We start from the raw sequence: 12,570 nt of genomic DNA, 5'->3' as shown, positions 1-12,570 counted from the left end.
CTTTATACTGGTGAGATCGTATATGAATTCTAAAAATACTGCTTTCTGAGAATTCTTCATCACCAGATAGCAGCTGGGGATATGGGAGGAAATAAGGCATGCTGTTGTGTATCTGTCCAGATCATTACTTCTCCATTTTTTCTTTTTCTTCTTCTCTTTTTTGGAGAGGGTGGGGTTCAACACACTTTTTTAAAGGGTTGGGAATTGAAGATTTTCTCAAAGGCTTTCATGAATTTAGAGCATTCCAGCCAATATAATAAAATGTGTTAAGAATGTCAGACTTTGTTCAGACACCTGTTTGTTCTTTCTGTCTCTAGTCATTAAATCACTGCTGCTGCATGACACTCTCACTTGACTTTTTATATCCAGTCATAGACGTACAGCACAATAGATACTTAGAAACAAATACAAATTCTTATTTTTCTCTTACTGGTGTAAGGTTTGGCACTCTTTTGTCTGGTGCCATTAGACATCTTGATTATTGTGACAACTCTAGACCTGCCTGCTCTGTCTAATGTAATCATGCGCAACGTCTACAGGTTGTTTAATAATCAATCACACAGAGAACTGAGGAACTGATGCTGTGTATTGTTTGCTTCTACGATACGGAGATGTATAAAAACTTAAACATGTTTTGTAGTTTAGTGATGTCCATATACATAAAGGGACACATTAATACTGGTTCACTTGTAAATTGTTACTCACATAAACCACTGTAGTAGATAAAACTTTATGCTACACCTGCTTATGTGTTGCCTCACACTGTGTGTGATTTTTTCTTTTGTTAAGCAGCACTCATGTAGACGGTGCGTTTCCATACATGTTGAGCACTCAAAAGTGCAGTCAACAGTTGTTTTAATGAATACCAGTTTTAATTTATGGACTGCCATGGCCTTAACAATATTCTGTACAAAATACCGCACTGTGTTGCACAGATACTACTTGTTTTCCTCCATTCACATTTTTATTAGTAGAATCTCAGCTTTTAAAATTCTGTTCTTATTCTTTGAAGCATGTTGCATACTTCCCTGATGGGATGGATGGTTCTGTAAATGAAGGGATATTTAAACTTGCTACTGTAGCTCAACACCATTAATGGTTACTGTAAACCATTACAAAGAATGTGGCAATTTGCTTGTGCCTGAAAGGAGGAATTGGAACTAAAGTGTATGACTGTGTGGGGACTGCGTTGGTTCGTTAATTGACCTATAGCTAAAACTTAACGTGTTTGTGTGTCTGTTCATTGCTTTCAGCATTTCAAGACATCCAAACTCTACTACCAACATTTTCCTGTGCATTAACTTCTGCATGTGAAAACAGTTACTGAACTTTGTAAATACGTGAATTTTTTTATTTAGGTGATGCATTTTTTGTCTGTTTACTGCTCTTCTCAGCTTTATTCAATAAACTTGCATTTTGAGGGTAAAAAAAAAGAAAATAATTACAAGAAGAAATTAACTACATGAAAGGATAATTCACAAATATGGAAATAAAACAACATGCTACTGAACAACATAGAACAAAAACTACTGAACAACATAGATCAAAAAAGAAATCATACACAAACAATGAATCATGGAACACTACATCAGAAACTAATGATGTACTGTATGGTGACTAACAACATAATAAAAAATTAAGAAATAGAAATCAAAAGATAAATAAAAAATATACATTGAGACAAATGAAAATGGAAACACATCATATCAAAATATACAGGATGTAGCAAATGTTCCAAGAGAGAAATTTATAGCAATAAACACCTACATTAAAAAACAAAGATCTCAAATTAAAAAATCTAACTGTACATCTCAAAGAACTAGAAAAAGTACAAAGTAAGTACAGAATTAGAATATTGTTTTATGTTACTGCTTTACAGATAATTTATGATGTTCTGTTTGATTTTCTCCTTTAAGCAAAGGCATACATTCCTTAATCTCCAAAATTGAGGATTTTTGGTTCCCTTTAATAAATATTTTTAAATTTTATTGTATATGACAAAAGAACCTGGTTAAAAAACATGTTTTCACCAACCTGCATTCCCACCAACAGTGTAAGAGGGTTCCCTTTTCTCCACAACCTCTCCAACATTTGTTGTTTTTTTCCATGCCCATTTTTGCCATTCTAACTGGTGTAAGGTGGTATCTCAATGTGGTTTTGATTTGAATTTCCCCCATGGCTAATGATGATGAACATTTTTTCATGTGTCTGTTAGCCATTTGTATGTCTTCTTCAGAGAAGTGTCTGTTCATGTCTTCTGCCCACTTTTTGACTTGATTATTTGTTTTTTGGGTGTTGAGTTTGAGAAGTTCTTTATAGATCCTGGAAATCAGTGCTTTGTTTGTAGTGTCATTTGCAAATATCTTCTCCCATTCTGTGAGTTGCCTGTTTTGTTGACTGTTTCCTTTGTGGTGCAGAAGCTTTTTATCTTAATGAAGTCCCAAAAGTTCATTTTTGCTTTTGTTTCACTAGCTTTTGGAGATGTATCTTGAAAGAAGTTGCTGTGGGCAGCCACTTTGGGAAACAGTGTGGAGGTTCCTCAAAAATTTTAAATTAGAGCTACCCTTTGACCCAGCAATTGCACTCCTGGGTATTTACCCCAAAGACACAGATGTCATGAAAAGAAGGGTCACATGCACCCCAATGTTCATAGCAGCAATGTCTGCAATAGCCAAACTGTGGAAGGAGCTGAGATGCCCTTCAACAGATGAATGGATAAAGAAGGTGTGGTCCATAGATACAATGGAATATGACTCAGCCATCAGAAAGGACGAATACCCAACTTTTACATCAACATGGATGGGACTGGAGGAGATTATGCTAAGTGAAATAAGTCAAGCAGAGAAAGTCAATTATTATATGGTTTCACTTATTTGTGGAGATTTTATTTATTTATTTGAGAGAGAATGAGATAGAGAGAGAGCATGAGAGGGGGGAGGGTCAGAGGGAGAAGCAGACTCCCTGCAGAACATAAGGAATAGCAGGGAGGACATTAGGAGAAGGAAGGGAAAAGTGAAGGGGGGGGAATCGGAGGGAGAGATGAACCATGAGAGACTACGGACGCTGAGAAACAAATGAGGGTTTTAGAGGGGAGGAGGGAGGGGGGATTGGTTAGCCCGGTGATGGGTATTAAGGAGGGCACGTACTGCATGGAGCACTGGGTGTTATACGAAAACAATGGATCGTGGATCACTACATCAAAAACTAATGATGTATTGTATGGTGACTAACAACATAATAAAATTAAAAAACAACAACATTGTTTTTTAAATTTTAACTTAGAGCCAAACTATGATCTATTTTTGAAACATTCTATGAACAAACAAACCCAACATATTTTTATTCAAGGGATCTAAGGTTTTTGTAAAAATACTAGAGAAGTTTGTTGACTGACCTCTTATTATATTTGTCTTTGCTTATATTTTGACTTCTAGACCTGTCAAATTCTTTAAGAATTCTCTCCTAACATTTCTAGAAGCTTTTACTTTGTGTATTTACTCCATTTTAATGTTTACACGTTTATGAGTTATATCATAATGCGTAACTTTACCTATTTTCATTGCCTAATTAACTCTATCCTGTTTAAAACTTTTATTTTTAAATTTGACCTTGTCAGCTATTAATAGTCCTTCTGCCTTTTGTGTGCATTTAGTTGCTATCGCTTTGCTCATAACATTATTTTCAATAGTTCTTTATCATTTTAATTATGTTTTTTGTACCTTAGTATAGGCTGGGTTTTATTTTATTCAAATCTTACATTTTCTCTCTTTTGATAGATAATTCAGTGCATTTACATCTTGTGTGATGACTTTACATCCTTCTCAATGTTATTAATAACACATTGGAATAATCTATGGCAATGAAAAGTGAATGATCTATTGCTATAAGCAGCAGCATATATGAATATCACAAATGAAATAATGAATAAAGGAAGGCAGATATAAAAGAATACCTAATATGCTGCATGGAGCACTGGGTGTTATGAACAAACAATGAATCATGGAACACTGCACCAAAAACTAATGATGTAATATATGGTGATTAACATAACAATAAAAAATTAAAAAAAAAAAAGAATACCTAATATGTAATTCTACTTACATAAATTCAGAACAGACAAAAGTATCTTTAGAATCAAAAGTTAAGACAGTGATTACCTTTGGAGATAAAAAGGAGTATTGGAGGGTTTCTGTATTGAATATTTTTGTTTCTCTTGGCTAGGTAGTGGTTTATATGGGTGTGTTCATTCTTTCAAAATTCACTGAGTTGTATACTTAGTTTTTTTCAGCTTTCTTTGAAAATGATATATTTAAAAATGTTTATTAAATTTTTATGACCTATGAACACAATCATGTTGTCTGCAAATTGAAGTTTTAATTCTTTTCCAAGTTCTATTTCCCTGGGCCTTTGCTTTACATTTTTATTGAGTTTTTATGTCCATGTTCTTGTACCCCTAACACAATGTTAAGGAGTGAGACAAAGGCTATTGCATCATTGACCTGTTTGCTGTTTTAGAGGAAATACCTTTAACATTTTATTACTTAAGCGTGAAATCTGCTGCAAGTTTTTAGAAGATGTCCTTTATGATGTTAAGGAAGTTTCTTTCTATTCCTAGTTTGCTAACAGTGTGTAAAAATAGGATGTTGAATTTCACCAAATGCTTGTATTATACGTATATTCTTCTTCATGAGTTAAGTTACATCAATTGATTTTTAAGTGTTTAACAAACCTGTATTTCTGAAATATATGAGTTGGTTGTAATGAATTCTTTCTATTATCTATCCATCTATCTATCATCTATCTATCTATCTATCTATCTATCTATCTATCTATCTATCTATCTATCATCTATCTATCATCTGTCTATCTATCTACCATCTATCTATCTTTATCTACCTACAGTTAGACTTTTCTTTTAAAAGGTTTTTGTTTGGGAAAACTTTCCATCTATATATATATTTTTTTAAATTTTATTTTATTATGTTATGTTAATCACCATACATCATTAGATTTGATGTATTGTTCCATGTTTCGTTGTTTGCATATAACACCCAGTGCTCCATTCAATATGTGCCCTCTTTAATACCCATCACCAGGCTAACCCATCCCCCCACATCCCTCCCCTCTAGAACCCTCAGTTTGTTTTTCAGAGTCCATAGTCTCTGATGGTTTGTCTCCCGCTCTGATTCCCCCCCTTCATTTTCCCTTCCTACTATCTTATTTTTGTTTTTTAACATATAATGTATTATTTGTTTCAGAGGTACAGGTCTATGATTCATCAGTCTTGCACAATTCACAGCGCTCACCATAGCACATAATCCCCCAATGTCTATCACCCAGCCACCCCATCCCTCCCACCCCCTACCACTCCAGCAACCCTCAGTTTGTTTCCTGAGATTAAGAATTCCTCATATCAGTGAGATCATATGATACATGTCTTTCTCTAATTGACTTATTTCAATTAACATAATACTCTAGTTCCATCCACGTTGTTGTAGCAAGGTTATGCTGCTCTTACAAAATGAATTCATTGGTGTTCCTTCTATTTCTATTTTCTGAAAAGGCATGACTATGCTTCTTTCTTATATGGAAAAATCACTGACAGAAATTTCTGTGTCTATAATTTTTCCATGTGGAAAATTTATAATTTCAGAGTCAATGTCTTTATATAAAATTATCATTCAGCTTTTAAATTTTATTTTTTGTTGTCTTTGGTAAGGTTGCATTGCTATAGGAATATTCATCCTTTGCATCTAAATTTTCAGTTGGCTTAAAGTTGTTCATAATATCCCTCGTCACCTTTTTAATATTTATGAGCTCTATGTGATTCCCTTTCTCATTCCCAATATTGGTTATTGATGGCTTTCTCTTTTATCTTCGTCTGTCTTGCTGTGTGTATATCACTTTCATTAGCCTTTATAAAGAACAATTTTTTAACTTGGGTGACCTTGATATCGAGTGTTTATTTCCTAATTATTTTTTACTCTTATAATTATTTTTTCCTTTCTACTTTCTTTAGGTGAAATTTAATCTTCTGCCAATTTCTTGAAATGGCTTTCATTGTTTCCATTGAAAATACAGTTATCTGTGTTATGAAGATAGGACTTTTTTCTGTATCTGCCTTTAGATTTTCATTCTGAATCTGGTTTTCATAATTTCAACTGTTACATGCCTACTACAGTGTTTTTTTCTCTTTTAATATCCTATTTTATGTGTCATCAATTTTGGAAAACTCATCTATTATATATTCAAATATTGGTCCCAGCTCATGCCTTCACTTCTTCATTTGAGAAATTTCAATTATAATTATGTTAAGGCTTATTACCATATCCTTTATGTCTCTTATTACTTTTCCAGTATTTTTTATCCTTTCGACTTTTCATGCTTTTAAGTATGAATATTTTCTTTTGACCTATATTTCAGTTTACTAATTCTTTCTCCCATTATATCTAATCTTTGTTAATCCTATCCATTGTATTCTTCATTGCAATTATTTTATTTTTAAATTTATACTTTTAATTCCTTGAATATACTTACTTTCAAGTCCATGTCTGAGGTCTCCTGTGGATATGTTTCTACTGTCTACTTTTTATTTTGATCACATTTTTCTGAATGGCTGGTTACCTTTGATTACATGCCAGATAATAAATATTTTTAAATTCAGGGGTAATTTGAGACACTGGGTGATGTTAACTCTTGTCTGAGAGGATTTCCTTTTGCTTTTACTCAGAAGTCAGAAAAACAAACCCTGAGCACATTAATTCAATTAGAATCTAAGATTTGAATCTGGAAAATATTGTGAGACCTTATGAAAGCTGGTCTACTTGAATTTTGCTGCTACTTCTAGGATGTTGCCCTTCACACTTCCTCCTATTCATTACCAAGTTTTGTTGTCCCAGCCCCATGAGTGTGCCAGTCACTTCTTAGCATCTCAGCATCAACCTTAGTAGTTGACAACTTCCTCAAGAGAGAAACCTTGAGTCTCATATGGTTTGTCTCCCTCTCTGATTTCTTCCCTTATACCAGTCAGAATGGCTAACATTAACCAGACAGGAAACAACAAATGTTGACAATGTTGGTGGGAATGCAAGCTGGTACAGCCACTCTGGAAAACAGTATGGAGTTTCCTCAGGATGTTAAAAATAGAACTACCCTACGACCCAGTAATTGCACTACTGGGTATTTACCCCAAAGATACAGATGTAGTGAAAAGAAGGAGCACATGCCTCCCAAAGTTCATAGCAGCAATGTCCACAATAGCCAAACTGTGGAAGGAGACAAGATGTCCTTCAACAGATGGATAGAGAAGATGTGGTCCATATATACAATGGAATATTACTCAGCCATCAGAAAGGATGAATATCTACCATTTACATTGACGTGGATGGAACTGGAGAGTATTATGCTAAGTGAAATAAGATATCTAATCAATAAGGAAGAAGACAAACTTTCAGTATTTGCAGACAACATCACATTCTTTGTTGAAAACCTGAAAGACTCCACCAAAAAATTACTAGGACTAATACAGGAATTTAGAAAAGTCACAAGATATAAAATAAACATACAGAAATTTGTTGCATCTCTATACACCAATAATGGAGCAGCAGAAAAAGAAATCAAGGAATTGATCCCATTTACAGTGGCACCAAAACCCGTTAGATACCCAGGAATAGAGCGGAGCAAGATGGCGGAGGATTAGGAGACCTGGATTTCGTCTGGTCTCAGGAATTCAGCTGAATAGGGATCAAACCATTCTGAACACCTACGAACTCAACAGGAGATCAAAGATAAGAAGAGTAACAACACTCTGAACAGAAAAGCAACCACTTACTGGGAGGGAGGATGTGCGGAGAAGTGAATCCGAGGCGATATTCAGGAGGAGAGACGGCGGGGGTGGTGGCCTCCGTCCGCCGCTTCTGGCAAGTGATAGAGCCACGTAGCACAAAATCAGAACTTTTAGAAGTCGGCTCCGCGGAGGGACGTCACTCGCTCCAGTGGCTAAGCGGGGGGTGGAACCCTCGCGGGACAGTGTGGTCTCAGGACCCTCAGGGTCACGGAAAGACCGGGGGTGCCTGAGTGCGGCAGAGCTCCCAGGTATCGGAGCAGGGAAGCCAGCTGCAGAGATGGAGCCAAGGCACGGCTTTCAGCTCGGGGTTGCCATTAACTGTGATCCGCGGCCCAGTCGGGCCACTGCTTCTCCAGCAGGGACCCAACAAGCGGCAGAGCCGGGGAGACTCCCCTTCCTCCCCAGGGAGGAGCAGCGCGGGAGCGCACCGCAGGGATCTGCTGGGTTTGGAGACTCCACACGGGGTCGGGTGCCAGACATAGAAACGCGCGATCACAGGCTGGGTGAGCACGGAGTACGGCCGGAGACCGGGGAGACGGGAGTGACTGCTTTTCTCTGGGGGCGCACTGAGGAGCGGGGCCCCGAGTTCTCAGCTCCTCCGGGCGGAGATTGGGAGGCCACCATTTTCACCCTGGTCCTCCAAAGCTGTACCGAGAGCTTGCAGGGAACAAAAGCTCCTGAGAGCAAACCCGAGCAGCTTGCTTAGCCCAGACTCACAAGGGCGGGGCAATTCCGCCTCCGGCAAAGACATTTGGGAACCACGGCAATAGGCCCCTCCCCCAGAAGATCAGCATGAACAGCCAGCAAGCCAAGACCAAGTTTACCCATCAAGGAGAACGGGAGAACTCCAGCGGTAGGGGAATACTGCACATAGAATTCATGGCTTTTTTACCATAATTCATTAGTTTTTCAAAGTTAATTTTTTAACTGTTTTTTTTTTTAATTTTCTTTTTCCCTTTTTCAAACAACATCTTATCAATCCCTTTTTTTAAAAAAATATTTTTTATTTTTCATTTTTAGAGTCATGTATTTATCCCTTCATAGTAGTTACCCTTATTTTTGGCATATATATATAAGTTGTTCTCTCTTTAAAATTTTGAGATACAATTTCTTCTAACAGATCAAAATATACCCTAAATCACTAGTGTATGGCTTTGTTCTAGTCTCCTGCCTGATCACATTCTCTCCCTTTTTTTTTCTTTTTTTCTTTTTTCTTTTTCTTTTTAAATCTTCTTCTTTCTTTTTAAAAACAACTTCTTATCTTATCAATTCCTTTTATAAAATCTTTTAAAATTTTCATCTTTACAGTCATCTGCCATCCCTTCATTGTATCAACCCTATTTTGTACATATATAAGTCTTTCTTCCTTCAAAATTTTAGCAGGCACTTTCTTTTAACAGACCAAATATGCCCAAAAGCTAGTGTGTGGCACTGATCTATGCACTAGCCTGATCATATTTGATCATATTCTGTTTTTTTTCTTTTGTTCTGTTTTTGTTTCTTTTTATCTTTTTCTTTTTCCTTTTTTTTTTTCTCTTCTTTCATTCCCTTTCCTGTCCCCTGGTTTCAGGTCTTTTCTGATTTGTATACAGTATATTTGTGGAAGACATTGTTAACCTGTTAACATTCTGTTCTCTCATTCATCTGTTCTCCTCTGGACAAAATGACAAGACGAAAAAATCACCTCAGCAAAAAGAACAACAGGTAGTACCGTCTGCCAGGGACCTACTCAATATGGACATTAGTACGATGTCGGACCTAGAGTTCAGAATCACGACTTTAAAGATACTAGCTGGGCTTGAAAAAAGTGTGAAAGTTATTAGAGAAACCCTTTCTGGAGAAATAAAAGAACTAAAATCTAACCAAGTCGAAATCAAAAAGGCTATTAATGAGGTACAATCAAAAATGGGGGCACTAACTGCTAGGATAAATGAGGCAGAAGAAAGAATCAGTGATATAGAAGACCAAATGATGGAAAATAAAGAGGCTAAGAAAAAGAGAGATAAACAACTACAGGATCACGAGGGCAGAATTCGAGAGATAAGCGATATGATAAGACGAAACAACATTAGAATAATTGAGATCCCAGAAGAAGAAGAGAGAGAGAGAGGGGCAGAAGGTATATTGGAGCAAATAATAGCAGAGAACTTCCCTAATGTGGGGAAGGAAACAGGCATCAAAATCCAGGAGGCACAGAGAACCCCTCTCAAAATCAATAAAAATAGGTCAACACCCCGACATCTAATAGTAAAACTTACGAGTCTCAGAGACAAAGAGAAAATCCTGAAGGCAGCTCAGGAGAAGAGATCTGTAACCTACAATGGTAGAAACATTAGATTGGCAACAGACCTATCCACAGAGACCTGGCAGGCCAGAAAGAACTGGCATGATATCTTCAGAGCAATAATGAGAAAAATATGCAGCCAAGAATACTATATCCAGCGAGGCTGTCATTGAAAATAGAAGGAGAGATAAAAAGCTTCCAGGACAAACAAAAACTAAAGGAATTTGCAAACACAAAACCAGCCCTACAAGAAATATTGAAAGAGGTCCTCTAAGCAAAAAGAGAGCCTAAAAGCAGCATAGATCAGAAAGGAACACAGACAATATACAGTCACAGTCACCTTACAGGCAATACAATGGCACTAAATTCATACCTTTCAATAGTTACCCTGAATGTCAATGGGCTCAATGCCCCAATCAAATGACACAAGCTATCAGATTGGATTACAAAACAAGACCCATCGATATGCTGTCTGCAATAGACTCATTTTAGACCCAAAGACACCCCCAAATTGAAAGTGAGGGGGTGGAAAACCATTTACCATGCTAATGGACACCAAAAGAAAGCTGGGGTGGCAATCCTTATATCAACAAATTAGATTTTAAAACAAAGACTGTAATAAGAGATGAAGAAGGACACTATATCCTACTTAAAGGGTCTATCCAACAAGAAGATCTAACAATTGTATCTATCTAGTCCCTAACGTGGGCGCAGCCAATTATATAAGGCAATTAATAATAAAAGCAAAGAAACACATTGACAACAATACAATATAGTGGGGGACTTTAACACCCCCCCTAACTGAAATGGACAGATCATCTAAGCAAAAGATCAACAAGGAAATAAAGACTTTAAATGACACACTGGACCAAATGGACTTCACAGACATATTCAGAACATTCCATCCCAAAGCAACAGAATACACATTCTTCTCTACTGTCCATGGAACATTCTCCAGAATCGATCACATCCTAGGTCACAAATCAGGTCTCAACAGGTACCAAAAGATTGGGATTATTCCCTGCATATTTTCAGACCACAATGCTTTGAAACTAGAACTCAATCACAAGAGGAAAGTCGGAAAGAACTCAAATACATGGAGGCTAAAGAGCATCCTATTAAAGAAGGAATGGGTCAACCAGGAAATTAAAGAAGAATTAAAAAAATTCATAGAAACCAATGAAAATGAAAAACACAACTGTTCAAAATCTTTGGGATACAGCAAAGGCAGTCCTGAGAGGAAAGTATATAGCAATACAAGCCTTTCTCAAGAAACAAGAAAGGTCTCAAATATACAACCTAACCCTACACCTAAAGGAGCTGGAGAAAGAACAGCAAATAAAGCCTAAACCTGGCAGGAGAAGAGAAATAATAAAGAACAGAGCAGAAATCAATGAAATAGAAACGAAAAGAACAGTAGAACACATCAACGAAACTAGGAGCTAGTTCTTTGAAAGAATTAACAAGATTGATAAACCCCTGGCCAGACTTATCAAAAAGAAAAGAGAAATGACCCAAATAAACAAAATCGTGAACGAAAGAGGAGAGATCACAACCAACACCAAAGAAATACAAACAATTCTAAGAACATATTATGAGCAACTCTATGCCAGCAAATTAGATAACCTGGAAGAAATGGGTGCATTCCTAGAGATGTATCAACTACCAAAATTGAACCAGGAAGAAATAGAAAACCTGAACAGACCTATAACCACTAAGGAAATTGAAGCAGTCATCAAAAATCTCCCAACAAACAAAATCCCAGGGCCAGATGGCTTCCCAGGGGAATTCTATCAGACATTTCAAGAAAAATTAATACCTATTCTCCTGAAACTGTTCCAAAAAATAGAAATGGAAGGAAAACGTCCAAACTCATTTTATGAGGCCAGCATTACCTTGATCTCAAAACCAGACAAAGACCCCATCAAAAAGGAGAATTACAGACCAATATCCTTGATGAACATGGATGCACAAATTCTCACCAAAATACTAGCCAATAGGATCCAACAGTACATTAAAAGGATTATTCACCATGACCAAGTGGGTTTTATCCCTGGGCTGCAAGGCTGGTTCAACATCCGCAAATCAATCAACGTGATACAATACATTAACAAAAGAAAGAACAAGAATCATATGATCCTCTCAATAGATGTAGAAAAAAACATTAGACAAAGTACAGCATCCTCTCTTGATCAAAACTCTTCAGAGTATAGGGATAGAGGGTACATACCTCAATATCATAAAAGCCACCTATGAAAAACCTACAGCGAATATCATTCTCAATGGGGAAAAGCTGAGAGCTTTTCCCCTAAGGTCAGGAACGCGGCAGGGATGTCCACTCTCACCACTGCTATTCAACATAGTATTAGAAGTCCTAGCCACAGCAATCAGACAACAAAAAGAAATATAAGGCATCCACATCGGCAAAGAGGAAGTCAAA

This window comes from Zalophus californianus, chromosome 3 (genome assembly GCF_009762305.2).
Source record: "Zalophus californianus isolate mZalCal1 chromosome 3, mZalCal1.pri.v2, whole genome shotgun sequence".
Taxonomy (NCBI): domain Eukaryota; kingdom Metazoa; phylum Chordata; class Mammalia; order Carnivora; family Otariidae; genus Zalophus; species Zalophus californianus.
The sequence above is the reverse complement of the archived record's forward strand: the minus strand, read 5'-3'. Positions refer to the sequence as shown.